At 44.3% G+C, this 14,887-nt stretch overlaps 1 protein-coding gene across 5 annotated transcripts in view; it reads left to right on the top strand.

Moving 5' to 3' along the window:
* Positions 1–12,021: 12,021 nt before the first annotated feature.
* AHCTF1 (AT-hook containing transcription factor 1) overlaps positions 12,022–14,887 on the top strand; it is a 77,694-nt gene continuing 74,828 nt past the window's right edge. For 3 of the 5 annotated variants that reach the window (XM_073899885.1, XM_025878097.2, XM_073899886.1), the window contains exon 1: positions 12,022–12,382. The gene's annotated coding sequence lies outside the window, so the exon portion shown is untranslated. Of the gene's footprint in view, positions 12,383–12,660; positions 12,815–14,887 lie in introns of those variants that run through there. The other 2 variants (XM_073899883.1, XM_073899884.1) reach the window with 1 other exon arrangement.

Raw genomic sequence — 14,887 nt, forward strand, 5'->3', positions numbered from 1 at the left:
CTTTCACCACAGCCGTATTGAGTCACAGTTCAGGTGCATGTGCATCTCACAGCATTAAGTTAGAGAAAAACACCACACTATGGTGTTTCTATTTTCATTCTTACCAGCAGCATCCTTCCTCTTTGTTCCTTGCTTTAATTTTGTTTGTTCTGGACTTGCTGTTGCCTCTGGAAAACTTTTGCATATGGTTGTTTCCCTGAATATTACGCTACCATTCTTGAAAGTATCCTCAAAGCTGGTCAAAATGAGGGAAGAAGACTAGCATTTATTGGACCCCTACTATGTGTTTGGCACTATCCTGAGGGTTTTACATAGGCTGTATACTTTAAGTCCCAATGACAACTCAAGCAGGGGGGTACTATTATCACCCCAGTGTCCCCATGAGGGAGTCGACGCTGAGAGAGGTGCACTGGGGCTGCAGAGTTGTGGGATGAATGACAGGTGTAAACCCTCAGCCTCCCACTTCTCTTCCCTTCTGTGCGTTTGTTGCTGGGCTATATCACTAGAAAACTCCTCTGTCAATGCTAAACTGCAATAATAACAACAAACAACAAAAGAGACAACTATGTGTTATACTCCTGGCATGTATCATGTGTCATCATTAATCTTATCCCTATAACAGCAGCTCTACTTAGTTGGTTTTATTTCCCAGTTTTATCGCTAAGGAGCCAGGGCTGGAAGGTAAATCAACATACTGCTTTCTTCACTGAGAAAGTTCCTCTTGAGAGAAAGTCAGTGCATTTAGTGAATGATTTCACATTCTGGTAGTGGCATCTTAGTTCCTTGAAGACCTATCTAGACTGTTTGAAGACCAGGCTTGGAGTAGTGCTGGCTTCGAAAGGTCAGGTAAATCACTTGGGGCCTCACAGGCGATGAGTCGTAGAGACAGGATTCCAACCCAGGTCAGACTGTGCTCTCTCCCAGCACTGCGCTGTCTTCCCCAGTATTCACGGACCAAGGTGATGGCCCCAGCAAACAACCCTGGAAAATATGCTTTGTCTCCCCCATTCCCTGCCATGATTTGACAGTAAATATGTTATAGCAGGAAGAACAAGGGCTTTCGTAAATGATCTGTTAGAATTATAGAAGAGTGTATGGGGCGCCTGCGTGGCGCAGTTGGTTGAGCTTCTGACTCTTGGTTTTGGCTCAGGTCATGATCTCAGAGTCATGAGATCGAACCCTGAGTCAGGCTCCACACCTAGTGTGGAGCCTGCTTAAGATTCTCTCTTTCTTTCTCCCTCTGCCCCTCCCGCTCGTGTACTCTCTCTCTCTCCGAAATAAAGAAGGTGCCTTTTGGGGCGCCTGGGTGGCTCAGTCAGTTAAGCATCTGCCTTTTGCTCAGGTCGTGATCTCCGGGTCCTGCGACTGAAACTTGCATCGGGCTCCCTGCTCAGCAGGGAGTCTGCTTGTCCCTCTCCCTCTGCCCCTCCCCCCATTCATGCTCTCTCTCTCGCTCTCAAATGAATAGATAAAATCTTTTAAAAATAAATAAATCTTAAAAAAAGAAAGAAGAGTGTAATATTGGTACATAGTAACTTGTAGAAGTGAAAGCAAGGTATCCCCCAAGAAAATAAGGGACATAAAATTGTCCTTTGAATGACAAATGAATGAAACTCACACATATCATGGACAGACCGGACCATCAGTGGGAGTGCATCAAGAGACTGGATGAGTACATGTGGGTGGAGAAGAGTGGAAACACTGATACATCACTGGCAGGCACCTGGAAGCAAACTCGGGGAGCCAGCCTGGTTGTAGTTGCACCAGCAAAACCCGCATCCGTTGTACCGGGCCCTGTCTGGACTGACCTTGCACTCACATTGGCAGCAGTGAAACTTTTCTCCCTGGGACAGGAAGTCAGGGGCCTGGAGCCGGCCATGTGTATCCAGCACAGATTGTCCTCTGTTGTGAGGCAATTGTGAGTCATCGGGCTTCTCAGGCCTGGATGGAGTCTCTCTCAAAACAATTCCCCCCTTCAAACTCCGATTTCATGTTCATCAAGCAATCTTTTGATTATTCCATTTCCCAGGTACTTCGCTATAGGAAAAGGGGGTGCTCTGGAGAGGAGTTACAGGGATCCTAGTTAAAGCAAGGAAATATCCACTACTGTAAGTTAATAAATTAGAATTTGAGTTTATATATAAACTTCTTACAAACGTGGTTCCTACAAGTCAATCTCCTTGAGACAGATGAGCTCTGGGAGTCCTGGCAGGACTTAAGTTTCTGGACCTCTGAGGCCGAGACAGGAGCCAGGTCATGGTGCCGTCACCCCGAGGGCATCTAAAGGGCTGCTGGCCAGATCCATTGCTCTTAAAGCTCTTCCTCCCAACCTTCAATGACAAGTTGGCCATATAAATGCCAGGAAACAAGTGAAGGTCAGCAAACTTTTCAGAAGGCTAAAAAGTGACTCAGATGGCACACAAATCAAGAGATTAATAGGAACCATGTAATTCAGAAAAGTAGCAAAAGGAAAGACCAAGCTTTGGAAGAGAATGAAATTAAAAGCACGTTGTAGGGAAACAGAAAATGTCACGGTGTCCACACGAGGCTCTGTCATGCAGGGATTTGTGGGCCCAGAAAACATTGGGAAGCACTCAGGTGGTCAGTGGCGGCCGGGGTGGGGGCATTGTCAGGAGAGTCACAGGGCTTGAAAGCAGGGACCTGAGGATGATGCCAGGACTGGCAAGTGGGGGGAAGGGTTTGCCATTTCCGCTGTTCACTCTTAGGGGAAAGAAAATGAGCTAAAACAAAAACAAACAACTGAAAACATCTGTATTTATGGAACTATGGCATGGCTTTAGATTTCTCTCATCTTCTGATCATCTAAAGCTTTTCAGAGCACTAAGAATTCAAAATGGGAGTCGTCAGGAAGACTTCCCTGCTTGAAATAAATCTTCATTCAGAAACCGTGGGGTGTTCCGGCACAACCCATACCCAAGGAGCTCCTCGGTGTAGACTGTAAGCTGCCCTAAGAGAGCCCAGCAGAGGCTGTGTCTTGGCTCCAAGGTGCTCAGCACAGGGCTGGGATTGCCTGCTGGCGGGTACATCGCCCCCCCTCCCAAGTCCAGTGCGGCCACATCCACATGAGATGCAAATTAAAGCACCTCTCCCCACATCTACTTCTCATTGCCAGTAAAGGGAGAGGCCCCCGTGTTTGTTTTTATGCACAGATACCTCTTTTTTTCTTTCTTGCTCTCCAACTCCCAGAAAGAAGAGAAAGCATATTCATTTATTTCTTTAAAAAAAGTAAATGCCTATAGATGGCAGTTTCCTCGAGGAGTGTTGTGGAAAAGTGACAGAGCCGCTAACAAAGCTTACCAGGTGGTCAGGAAGATAATTTATAAAAAATAATCAGAATACAGTGATACGAGATGTTGTAATGCATCCCTGAACACTTCCTGTGTCAAGGCAACGGGCTTCTCAACCAGTGCAAATAGCAACATCACTCATTAATTCCCTTTGTCTGGGGTGGCCCTTCCATTAGCTTGCTGCCAACACACCAGATAGTAGCAGCAATTTTGGACGAAGATTATTTTATTTATTTATTTATTTATTTTAATTCTGGTTCATTAGGTTGGAAACGCTTTGTTTCTCATATCTCAACTGTGTTTTGTTTCTTGTCTAATTACCCATGTTGATGTTGGAAAATGGGCAGGGGAATAGACTTTATTTATTTGGTTTGCAATTGTGTCATACAGGGTAATTAACTTTCTTCTAGTTGAAGTAAATGGGATACAACTCAGGAACACAGTGGGATGTCTTGTTTCAGTTTGCCAAAACTAAACATGACTTTGAGCAAGAATCCCGTTGTAACAGGCTGGGTTAGGTCATTTCGAAGGGCCCTCTGACTCTGGTAACCCATGATTTATATATGAAATTATGTATTAGATGGGTTATCATTAAAAATCAATGACTAGCAACTTAGAAGAAAAAGCTTAATACAGCGATCGCCTGATATTCATGTAGAACAATTCATCCGAAACATCAGAGAAACATGTTCCATAACCTCACACACTGTTCTTTAAATAAGTCATCTAATGTCCAGCAAAGTGTTGGCACCAGCGAATACATGGTAGAAGTTCAAAGTTTACTACATGTTGTTACACATAATCCTTATAACAGACACAGACACAGAGGCTTGGACAGTTTAAGGTCTTTCTCCACGGACACAGATAGCGAAGGTAACGTCGTCTTTGGGATGGACATCTGCTCTCTGTGAATTCAGTGCTTTTGTGTTTCAACATACTGCTTTCCAAAGTGTTTCATGTTTCCACAAAATTCTCTGGAGAATGCTGCTTTCAACCATGTGCTGGAGACGCTGCCCCCATCGTGTTGGCGCTGAGGCTGGTCTAGAGTGGAATGTGGCTCGGGCTGTGCTGGCCTGTGGGCCTGATGGTCTGGGGTGTTGCAACCGCGGACCTGAAGTTAGGAACCACAGTTTCGGATCTCGGATCTCTTGTTCTCCAGGAGGCTGACAATACACAGGTTTGAAGTGTGCCAACAAAAATAACAAAGGAAAGAAATGATTCTAATTAAATACCATTAACAAAGTCACTGGGTTCTTAAGGACCGCCTGCAACTGTCATTGAATGACTTATGGAGATTTATTATAAGTAACAAACAGTTTCCAAATCAGCTGGAATCATACCCAAGTCTGCCAAGGTTGGTTTTCATGCATCACTTTGTCCTTTCATGGTTCTGCCCCATTACTCCACCCAAGTCTTGCAGTACCAGTGGGACTGTATTTGACTCTTTGAAATCTTTATGATCTTTATTTTTTAATTTTTTTAGATTTCATTTATTTATTTTAGAGATAGAAAGAGTGCATATGTCAGGGGAGGGGCAGAAAGAAAGAGAGAGAATCTCAAGCAGACTCCCTGCTGAGTGTGGAGCCCCATGCGGGGCTCAATCTCATGATCCTGAGATCATGACCTGAGCTGAAATCAAGAGTCAGATACTCAACCGACTGAGCCACCCAGACACCCCATTTATGGTCTTTATTCTTTATTTTTATTTTTTGGGGGGGAGAAATTTTCATGATCTTTAAACTGAGAAACTCTTGATCATCTTCTCTAATCTTTGAATACTAACTCAAAAAGACAGGTATTTTTCTACGATGGCTTTGCTGTGTCCCTCCTCCCTCTTCTTTTTAGAATTTAAAGTTTCCACTGTCTACCCTGCTGAGGAGATAGCTCCCCAGTCTTATTCACTAAAGATTTATCAAGTGTCTGTTTTCCAAAAGCTGCTCCATTGATAAGGCAATATATGTTGTCTGACATGGGATTAAAAGATCGCATGAGGCTATGTCAATAGCCCAGAGAGTGTAAAAACCTCCCAACCATACAAAAACATAAATGCTGTGGGAACAGTGTATAGCAAGGGGGTGTTTTTTATTCGTACTTTAATCAAAGCACTGTATTTTGCCAAGTGTATTGAACTTTCATGTCCACAATCTGTGGCAAAGGTAATGAAGGGTAGTTATCTAACTTTAAAATTAGACCCTTTAAGGGGTGCCTGGGTGGCTCAGTCAGTTGGGCATCCAACTCTTGATCTCAGCTCAGGTCTTGATCTCAGGGTCATGAGTTCAAGCCCTGCATTGGTCTCCATGCTTAGCATGGAGACTACTTTTAAAAAAAATAAAATAAAATTAGACCCTTTAAATAAAAGAATGTAGAATCATACAAACAAAAGAAATCTGGGATTATAGAGCCATCATTCAAAAACATAAAAGTGGCAGGCCTTCCTTAAAAGTGCCTTTTGTCCAACTGGTAGGAAATGAGTCTGTGACCCAACCAATTCTTTTGAATACATGGCTTACCCAAAACCAGAAGGTGAAGGTAGAATAGTCCTATGACTGACTAGGACACTGAGTGTTCATTATAATTATCAATAAGATATTCAAGAAAGAGTTGTAGCTCTCTTTCATTTCAAAGGAGGGTTTAGGGGCACCTGGGTGGCTCAGTCAGTTGAGCATCGACTACTGATTCCGCCTCAGGTCGTGATCTCAGTGTCCTGGGATGAGCCTCGTGTTGGACTCAGCTCAGCAGGGAGTCTGCTTGGGATTCTTTCTCTCTCTCTGCCCCATCCCCTGCTTGCACGCACATGCGTGCTCTCTCTCTCTCTCCCAAATAAATAAATAGTAAAAAAAGCGAAGGGGTTTTATAAAAAAATATTTCAAACAAAAGGTAATTTTTCATTTTATTACGTTGTCCTCATTGCGTTGCTGAAGGACACAGATACTGGTCTTATCAAGTTTTGTATCCCCAGTGCCTTGATAACGACCAGCCTACTGAAAACATTCAATAAATATTTGATGGATGGACCAACAAATGAATGAATGACAGGGAACTGAAACAAAACTATACTGAAAAATACAACTTGAGAGTTCTGATTTAGAATTTTAGGGATGTAATTTTGATTTTATTAAAGTTCTATATTGTTTTCGTTACTAAACAGGAGTTCTGTGGTCTGCTAATAAATAATTCATTTCTAAATCCTACAGGTCTTCTACACTTAAACTTATTTTCAGGAGAGGAATGTTCTAGGGTATGCCGAACTTTATCCTGGACATTCCATTGCTGGCTCTCCACTTAGGCATCCTAGTGAACATCTTGTTTTGATTTTCAGGGACATTTCATGCTGAAAAATAGATACCGTGTCACCTACGCCCTTCTCTAATCAAATCCAACAAATCTACCTGAAGTTTATTAAAAAACCATACAGAGGACCCAAGAAGAAGTAAAGATCAGAAAAAGGCAAAAGGGGAAAAAAAATCTACAGTTTAGAATCTAAACCATGTAGAGCTATTGTTTTGACTAACAATTTACGACACTTTGAAAATTCAAAGCACCATGCAAACACCACAGTTCTTATAGGACATGTAAACTCAATGGGATTCAAATAAGTTCATGAGAAAAAGTAAGGCTGAGAATCCATCGAATAAACTAGGCACAAAGCAATTATTAAAATGGGTGACCTATTCCCTCAATGGAATATCAGACTTGGTTGTGCTCATTCCATCACTTTTCAACTGTGCAGAGCCAACTTCTCTTAGCTGGGCTTGCTTAGAGGCAGGAGCTTGGGACAAGTGAGAGATTTGTGGGTTATGAGCAATACTTGCAACACCACTGACTAAAAGAAGCTTGTAACTGTTACATGCCCTCTGGAATCTGGTATAACAACCCCCTAAGGCAATCAGGAGTCTTGAAAAGGCAAAGGTTGAAAAAAAAATGCCATGATATGTGAGCGTGTGGCAGAATTTCAAGATCCATCATTAATGATGTTTTCTGGGCTAAGGAACAGAGAAATAAGACCCTTGATAGTTTTAGTTAAAATATACAGATCTTTCGACGCTTGGGTAGCTCAGTCGATTAAACCTCTGCCTTCAGCTCAGGTCGTGATCCCAGAGTCCTGGGATTGGCCCAGCTTTGGGCTCCCTGCTCAGGGAGGAGTCTGCCTCTCCCTCTCCCTCTAGCCCTCCCCCAACTTTTGCACAGGCGCACTCTCTCTCTCTCCAATAAATAAATAAAGTCTTTATATATATATATATATATACACATACATATATATATACACACACACACATATACAGATTTTAAGAAGTAACATTGGGAGAGGAGGATGTGAAAAACAAGGAGAGGCAGAAAAGGAAATAATTTTTAAGAAGAGATTAATTGTGGTACCATGTTCATGACAAATACTATTAGTGTTCAGAGGGAAAGAAAGAAACTATGTGGCTTTTTGGGGTATCATTCATGTAAAACATTCTTTCAAGGGCATAATGACATATAGGGATGCCTGACCGGCTCAAATGACTCTTGAACTCTAGACTTGATTTAATATCTATTTTTTTTAAAAAGAAAACAAATAAAATCCATCCCAAAGTATTTGTGGAAAATCATTTGACAATGTGTTTCCCCATCTATAAAATGAGCTGTTTGGCCCGAATATCTCCAGTGTCCCTTTTAATCAAATACTGTATGTTTTGCTTTGAATGGTGAAATCAATACATATACACTAATTCACTAAACAATTATTTATTAATTTATATGTTGGCATTATGCCATCTCTGGAAGCATAGTGGAGAACGAGAAAAATAAGATTCTTCAGTCACCAAGCTAATTGTCAATTGGGAAAGTCAAGGGTGGGGCACTGCTTGTTCTAACCAATAATCTCTACAAGAATAATGAAAATGTATCCATTAGAACAAAGGATTGCCTCTATTTGAGACAGACAAACTGCCTTTGTTGTTGTTTTGCTGTTAAAGTAGGAAAGTTCCCCGCCCCCACCAATTTCTTTGTAAAATAAACAAGATCTAAATCACAGCACTTCAATGAGATTCTAAGATCTCTGAAATCACATGGTTGTCTGTTTGCTCCCAGGATGCTGGCATGGTCTTGAAATATTGCCTCTTAAATAAACATTCCAAATGGAAACATGAAGGTCCCCACTAGACATGATCATTTTGTAGGCTTTTTACCAAAACCAAAACCATAACAAACAAACAAAAAAACCCCAAACCTTATTGACCATATAGGTGAAAAGGGAATGAAGTTCTGAGCTGGGCACATACTTTTCTTTAATCTCTGCAAGAGTCCTGCAAGGGAAGTAAGTAACGTTCTCCTTTCCTCCCAGAGAGAACAGGTTCAGAGAAGGAAGTAATTCAGTTAAAGTCAGGTTGCCAGAAAGTAGTGAAAAGGATTAAAGCCCAAGTTTTCTGACTCCAAATGACCATATTCTTTTCACGACACAATGTTTCCTCCAGTAAGGGAAAGCTTTGAGGCCATGTTTACCAAGGTCCATCCTGGGGAACACCAATGAGACCAGATGATCCAAGAGCATAAATGGAGTCCATGGTCAAGTAACTTTGGGAAATGCCAAGCCTATTAAAGGCTGTGAGGTAATACGTAAAAGAAATGTTTGATTTTATTTAATCAGTTTTTCCCCAAACTCACTTGACTAGCAAACCCAGATTTTTTCCCTCATTTAGTACTTATTAACATCTCTTGGAACTAACAAATAATTTGCCATATGCTTAAATGACTGAAAAAGAGGAAAAAGGGTTGAATGAGAGCATTAAAGTGAAAATTCATTTTTCGAATGGAATTTAAATAAACAACTAGCAGTTATGAGGGTAGCGTCAAAAAAATGTGAGATACAGGGGTGCCTGGGTGGCTCAGTTGGTTAAGAGACTGCCTTTGGCTCAGGTCATGATCCCAGGGTCCTGGGATCGAGTCCCACATCAGGCTCCCCGCTCGGCCGGAAGCCTGCTTCCCCCTCTGCCACTCCCCCTGCTTGTGTTCCCTCTCATGCTGTCTCTCTTTCTCTCTCTCTCTCTCTCTCTCTCTCTCTCTCTCAGTCAATTAAATAAATAAATAAACAAAATCTTTAAAAAAAAACGTGAGATATAGTCTGCTCTCAGGTTGACGGGGGTAATGGGAGGGGGATGGAGGGAGTTGGAAGCAAACAGGGAAACAGACATAAAATCACACAGTTAGCATATTTTCAGGGCAACTTCTTAGTAATGAATGTGGGTTAAAGTTGAAGAGAAGATTTGGGAGAGAAAAGAGGCTTGAGCTGGTCCTGAGGGATATTGAGATTTAGACGAGGGGAGAGGCTGGGAGACACTGAAAGGCAGAAATACATTTGGAGGATAGTTGAGGTGGGATCATTGAGCACAACGGTCAAGAATTCTTGAGACTTTTTGGTGCAAAAGGTGTTTTTATTATAGCGCGGGGACAGGACGTGTGGGCAAAAAGACCTGCACTGTGATTGTGAGGAGTGACTGATCATATAGGGTCTTCTCTCCTATGGAGGTGAAGGGGACATTAGGGCTCCAGGAAACTGAGTTTATAGGTTCCTGGAGGTCTATTATTAAGATTGTGTTTTTCTTTGCTACGGTGAGCGCTGTGAATTGTGCAAGACTGTTGAATTACAGATCTGTACTTCTGAAACAAATAACGCAACATATTTTAAGAAAAAAGAAGAAGATAACAGGAGAGGAAGAAAAGGGGAGTATGTCGGAGGGGGAGACGAACCATGAGAGATGATGGACTCTGAAAAACAAACTGAGGGTTCTAGAGGGGAGGGGGGTGGGGGGATGGGTTATCCTGGTGATGGGTATTGAGGAGGGCACGTTCTGCATGGAGCACTGGGTGTTATGAACAAACAATGAATCATGGAACACTGCACCAAAAACTAATGATGTAATATATGGTGATTAACATAACAATAAAAAAATTTAAAAAAAAAGATTGTGTTTTTCTTGTAAATCATTAAGACATTGCAAACTATAGTGGAGTTTCAAGTCCCATATTACTGTGATCTTTATCAGTTGACCATTTATTTTTCCTTTGCTTTGTTCTTAGGCAGTTACTAGTGCCTGAGGAATATCTGAGATATATATATATATATATATATATAAAATATCCCACCTTAAGTTGGGGGGGCGGGTCGTGAGGTTTCAGCTCATGTTTTGCCCTCGGTTTGCCTTTTGCTCTCTCATCAGAGTGAAGAAAGGATCCTCAGAACTACGGAGGGAAATAAAATAGGACAGGTAGGATTGCTCCAGATTATAGATAACCATACAGAAACCATTCTGCTGGTAATGATGAAAGGAAAGAATAAAATCTGATTTAGAAAGTTGATTAATCTGTAATAATAGGTATGAGGAGATAGACTTTTGAATTTTACAACTGGCAGGCCCTTAGAGAAAAGTTAACAGACCTATGCATAACAACTCAAGCCTCTAATCCAGTCCCCCTTGCTTTAAAGCTAACTGAAGCCCAGAGAGGTCACTTGATTTCCCTAATGTCACACAGCTTTAGGAGCAGGATACCAAAGTTAAGAACTCAAGAAGTTCAGTACTCATGGATTGAGCATAAAATGGTGCCAAAGAAAGTAAGTGTAGGATGGGGAGCAAGGCTACGACATAAATCAGCACATTTGCCAGAGGTATTTCTGTTTGAAAAGGTCTATTTAAAATAATTAAGGCAAACAACCAAAACCCCTTTTAACTCCGCTGCCGCAGCTTAGCCCAGTACCTTTGCAAACAAATATGTTGTTACATTTAGAGGTTGCTGTCAATAAAGAAACACAAATTACGGAAAAAAGGAAATTAATTTTAAAAGGTAGCATATCTCAAAAAAACATATGGGAGAGGGTAACAGAAAAGGACAGACTTTCCTGATAACAGAAGCGGGCTGCGACAATCTTCCCTCTACCTTACGTTAATAATCCTTTTATTTGGTATTTACTATCAGGGACGTAATTGACATCTATTTGTTTGAAACGCATTTGGTGCTGGGACTAGCTTCAAAGATACTAACAACAAATTAAAGGAATTCCTACGGCGACCAAAATGGTAACTGATTCGGGGTAAAACTAGGAAAAAGATTCGACTAGGCGGCGTGACACCGGTGGCCACGAAAGCAAGCGCGGGTGTTTAAAAATATGTAAGAGGAAAAAAAACGTTTCCCCAGTAGGCCCACCTTGGGCTCGAAGAGTCGGAGCACAGGGAACGAAAACCACCGAGCGCACACGCGCCTGCCACCGGGACAGAAACCAACCCCGTGGCCGCCAGTGGACAGGGATACACGCTAACGTGGCGGCACTCTCCCGTTCTGCCAGGGGGGCGGATCCCGGCCGCCACCGCCAGAGACTATGGCTCGGGACTCCGCGCAGATACGCGCGCCCGGCCGCCATGGCGGGGTGGCGCGAAAGGCATCGCGGGACATGTAGTTTCACCCAGCCCCGCGCCAGCAGCTCTTTGGAGAAGGGGAGATCCTGTTTTATGTAAATGATCCGCCCGTGCCAGGCAGGCTTCCCTTCCCTCCCCCACCTTCTCCTGCGAGAGTTTGAAAATTCCCGCGGAGCCGGCGCCTAAGCCCAAAACACTCGCGAGAACTGAGGTGTCCGAGCCGCGATCTCCTTTCCTGCTGCTGCCCTCCCTCCGCGCCCTTCCTCCGCGCCCCGCCCCTCCGCGCCCCGCCCCTCCCTACCCCTCCCCCGCTTATAAGGCTGGGTCGGTCGGCCCGGGGGAATGCTTAAAGCAGGCTCGGCGCAGTCTGACTGTAGGAGGCAGAGTCGTGGGGAGGAGGACCCGGAACCGCGGCGCAGGCAGCGGCGGCGTCGGAGTCGCCGATCTGTGCGCCGACCTGCAGCCGGCGGAGGCGCCCCCGGGGTTGTGGGTTTGCGGCGGCCGGCGAGGTCGCGGGCGGAGGCTGGAGGTGTGGCGGCAGCAGCGCGGCGGCGTGCGCGCCCTGCCTGTGGCGGCCGTGTCTCCCGGGAGATGCTGTGACCGACCCGCGCGGGAGGAGCTCGCGCGTGGCCTTGCGACCCCTGCACTCAGCAGCCGGGGCGGTCGGCCGCCCGCCCTGCGCAGGTAGGGGAAGGGCGGGAGGGGCCGGGCGGGCGCGCGAGGGCGGGTCCGCGCGGCCTGGGCCGCAGGGCCGCGGGCCTCCACGCGCGGGGCCAGGGGCCGGGGCGCGGGGCTGGCGGCCGTGCTCGAGGGGCCGAGCCGGCGGGCAGACGCGGTTGGCGGCGGGGTTGGCGCGCCAACGGGGGCTCCCAGCGTAGAGGATTACATAACCACCGACTGGCGGCACATGGCGGCGGAGAGGCGTTGCGGGATCCGCCTTCCGCGCCGTCGGCCCGGCCCGCACGTCGCGCAGGGCGGCCGGGCCCGCGGCGTGCCCTGGGCGCCGTGCTCCGGGGCGGTGGAGACCTTGGCCGGCCTGGCGCCGGGCGAGCCTGCCGGGCGGTGGAACCGGTCTTCCGTCGGCGTGTGCTCCACATGCTCCTGGGCCTGGCTTGGGTGAGTCCGGGCCACGGGAGGGGTCGGGCTCGGGATTGGAGAGTGCAGCGAATTGGTCGGCACGTCTTGGGGTGGCTATTAATTCGCCTTCCCGGTCCCCCCCGGAACTTGAGGGCGATCACTTTTGTTACTAGTTGAGTGCTGGGTTGTGGGGGAGGTTAGTTTGTTCTCAGCGCCAAAGAGGTCCGTGCTCGCCGTTACCTTTTTTCAAATTGGCCGTTTGAGAAGTATTTGGAAGAACCTGAACCCTTCAGGATAAAATATAGACTTCTTGGAAACTTTAAGCTTCAGTTTATTCTCAAAATACCCTAAAGAATCAGTAGATTTTAAGAACCTTTCGTGAGCTTTGACCAACTTGGTCAGAGACCAGGGCATGACAAGCCCAGTTCAAGTTAATGCTGGAGGGATGCTCCAAGTGCGTTAAACGCTATGGGAAGTGTGCATTCTCTCCATAACTGTAATTTTTGATCCTGTTTTTCAGTAACCTATCAAAGTGTCACCAGGTCACAAAACAGCCAAAATTATTTTAGAATAAAATTTTAAAAGATTGTTCTATAGCAGTTTGGGGATGGACACATCTTGATTTAAGAGGAAGTAGAACATCGTTCCTTTTTCTCCTGCTGACCATGAAAATTTTCAGCACCTCCTAATTTTTCTTCAGAACGAAGTCTAATTTTCTTAGGGTTATGTCAAGAGTCTCCACGATAAGTCTCTTCTGTCCATACTTAGCTACTCACAAATTTATACTTTGCCTATTCCAGAATCCTCCCCATGCCTGGGCCCATTTTTCTTGAGGATGTACTTTGGTGTTCCTTTGCTCATGGCCTTCACCCTGGAGCGCCATCCCTGCTTGTTCAAGTTCTGAAATTTGAAATCCTCAGCTTAAATGCCATGTTTTCTAATCATTCTTCCATTTCCTTTTATCCCACATCATTTATACCATTGTTGGAGCATTTATTTGTGTCTGATATTCTAAGGGTTGATTATGTATCTCCTTCTAGAAGGTAAACTCTTTGAGGTCAGGAAGTGGGTCGTCTTCGTGCCCTTGCATTCCCTGCCCAGCACAAAGTTTTAAAAGTACTTGGAGACAGCTACTAAAAGGCTGGAAGTTTCTGAGTTCCCTTACAGCTTACATGTGCATCATAATTCTTAGTCCTTTTAAGAGTCACAAAAAAAGTAAAAATGCATACAAAATGTTCTGTAGAAATGTTTGTTCAATCTTGTTACAATATAATTATTGAACAACTAGATGAGGTTTTATTTACTGTGGTGGAATTCAGCTGCTTTCGAGGATGTGTGTAATTTCCCACAGAACTGATTTGTGGTATTCTGTGTTATAAAATCTTTCCTAGTTGTTTTGTGAATTTTGTTTTGCATCTTAGTATGAGACAGTATATATTTAAAAATAAGTTGGACCCCAAACTGGCCAATATTGAGATTTTTCTTTTTAATAGACTTTATTTTTTAGAGCCGTTTTGGGCTCACGGCAGAGTTGAGTGGTGGGTACAGAGAGCTCTAGTATACTCTTTCTGCGCTCCCACTCATGCATAGCTTCCCCCCATTATCAGCTTTCCCCACTGGAGAAGAATATTTGTTACAAATGTTGAACCTACATGGATACATCATTATCACCAAAGTCCATAGTTTACATTAGGGTTCAGTCTTGGTATTCTGTGGGTTTGGACAGATGTATAATGATACGCATCTACCATTATAGTATTATCAGAGTACTTTCACTGCCTTAGAAATCCTCTGTGCTCTGCCTAATCATCCCTCACTTACTGCTAACCCCTGGCAACCACTGATCTTACTATCTCCATAGTTTTGCTTTTTCCAGAATTGTCATGTAGTTGGAATCCTGCAGTATGTAACCTTTTCAAATTGGCTTTTTTACTTAGTAATAATTCTAATTCCTCCGTGTTCTTTCATGGCTTAATAGTTCATTTCTTTAAAGTTTTTGTTTGTTTTAAGTAATCTCTATGCCCAATGTCAGGACCCTGAGATCAAGACACATGCTCTACTGTCTGAGCCAGCCAGGGGCCCCTCGCTCATTTCTTTTTAGAGTTGAGTAAG

This window comes from Callorhinus ursinus, unplaced genomic scaffold (genome assembly GCF_003265705.2).
Source record: "Callorhinus ursinus isolate GAN/ISIS: 27379988/994484 unplaced genomic scaffold, GSC_fseal_2.0 scaffold13, whole genome shotgun sequence".
In the NCBI taxonomy this organism is placed as follows: Eukaryota; Metazoa; Chordata; class Mammalia; order Carnivora; family Otariidae; genus Callorhinus; species Callorhinus ursinus.